Source organism: Opisthorchis viverrini (assembly GCF_000715545.1).
Source record: "Opisthorchis viverrini unplaced genomic scaffold opera_v5_110, whole genome shotgun sequence".
In the NCBI taxonomy this organism is placed as follows: Eukaryota; Metazoa; Platyhelminthes; class Trematoda; order Opisthorchiida; family Opisthorchiidae; genus Opisthorchis; species Opisthorchis viverrini.
Genome location: NW_008751760.1, coordinates 420666 through 423047, shown reverse-complemented (window position 1 = coordinate 423047; position 2382 = coordinate 420666).

The following is a 2382-nucleotide window of genomic DNA, read 5'->3' as shown; positions in this document are numbered from 1 at the left end:
CACATGGTTCAAAGACACTCCCGCGCCTGGCTGACAAGTTATGCTAGTTTTATGATACACAAACGCGCCGCCCTTGAGATTGGGATACTTCTTTTCTGTTTGGTCATCTATCAGCATCGAAACCCGGTTAAGTGTGCATAGTTAGCAGACGTGCTCATATGGCTTGACCAAAACACCGGACCAACTCACAATTCCAAGCCGATTACTTCATTCTCCGGGTGTTTATCAGTGCTATCCAGCTTCGGTGCAAGTTGATTAGGACCAGCGTTACAAGACTCTGGCATGATTACGAGGACGGGACAGTCTTCCATGGTAGAAACTTAAGTCAATCGGAGAGTTGGGTGCATAATCTTCAACCTCGTTGAGTCACAAATGAGGCTCAGTAGATTGTTCATAATTTGATTGCGAGGAAACTCGAGGAGTATATCTACCCTGTAAATGATATCTTCTTTGAGGAGCTAAGAACATTTATTTAAAGTGTTCTATCAAACCTGGTTTTCTAAGGCGTCGAGCGCCGTTAGTAATCATTACCATATATTCAAATAGACGCATAGTATGGAGAGGTATTACTTTGGCAAAGAAGAGTCCATTAGCCTTACATGACATCAACTTGAATGCTGGTAGTCGTTTCTATATCAAGTTGGATGCTTTTGTCAAACCGCTAACGAATAATGCAGTCAGCGGCTCGTGCTTACCCGAAACCCTGGGCTCTCTACGTACTAATAACAAATTGGCGATTTTTCGGAATATAGACACCTCGGGTGCATTGCCTGGTTGTTGGTCTTTTCACCGGGCTCGGCAGATGGATTGCGAAATTTTCATTACAATCGAGTTGGGCAGAATCGTCCCCTTTTGTCTGTCCTTTTATAGTTTCTAAACGGTATCTGACTGCTTTAAATCGATTGGTTTGTTCTGATTTGGTCTACGCGTATTGGGATTGGTCACCTGATAATCTGAGTTGCTTCTTAGTCTAAATTCAGTGGTTTCTGTTCCTCCTTGTACATGGGCTGTTTCCTTCCTTCTTTGCGGCTCGAACTTGTTCCACTTAATTAGTTGAGTCAGTGGCCTATTTTCAGTGACTAATTTACCGATTCGTCCGTTTGTTTTTGTCAGGTTGTATGATTTCTTATGTTGTGCAGAGTCCCTTGATTGTGTAGTTCCTTTATTCCTAAAGGTCGAGGGACTGAGTCAGTATCGATGTGTTTATTAGTCAATTATTGCATGAAGTACCGTTCATCGGAAAACGGTCACGTGCATTATCAAGAGTTTAAACGGTACCCTAAATGAACTTATATCCTCCTCTGCCTTAGTAGATTGAAACAATTGACACTTGAACATGTCTCCTTCTTGTAATCGTGATTTTGTTTATTCTGGATGCAAGTGTTCTCCAAGTCTGAACAACAAAGTGCTTGTCGCGGTCGTTACGTTGAAGTTTGTAGATCACACTCGTGTTCATTGCATCCAAGCGCACTTTAGGTCTCGAAGGTGTTCTTCTTAGACTCGAGTGTGACTGCTATTGCACGTTGCAGTCTTGCAGTCATTTTGGAGACGTTTTTGATATACGGCAGAGTAATCCTTCTCTGTTCTACACAGACCGAAGAGGAGAATTTAACCCACCCAAAACCGCACCAACCATGTCACCTTGAATGATGCTGAAGCTTTTGTAAACCAACCGACAAGCTTGGTGAACAGACGTACAACACTTTCATATGCAGCACCTGACATCGACTGTTCTTTCCAGTGGTCAGACATTGTGTGACAAATATTTTGGCTTCATGTGCGACTGTGTTGTGTGCTAAAGTCCACTGCTCCATAACAAACGTCAAACAATGTTTGCACTTTCTAGATTTGGCGAATTTAAACGTTTGGTTTCTTTTATATAACTCGGAACCCATTTCACCAAGGTGGGAAAATACTGATGGCATCCAAAATATTTTATAGATTTTCGTTGTTATATGCATTGTTCGCCTGGTTGCCCAAGCCTAGACAGGAAAACTCGAGACGCAGAGGTCGGGTTCGAACCGCGGATCTATTGGTCAGTAAATTCGCGCTCTAACCACTTGAGTCGTCTCGTCCTCTCTGTCTCTTTTTTAGGTAACGTTTCTCACTGGAGGGAAAGTTGCAAATGATCACAATGAGCTACACACTGAGCTGTGGACAAGCAACCTATCGCTGTGCTTCACCCCAATTTCTCCAAGATTATTCTTTTTTCCGCGGAAAGTCCTTATGTTCCATGATTATTCAGTTGCTAATGGGAAAATCAATATCCATTTGGTTGCTTTGCCGATGCTTATTGCCTGTGCACCGTTGATGTTTTCTTGTTCAAATTATTTCAGGCCAGATAACGCACCCCATTTTTATATATACCCTATAGTGATTTCT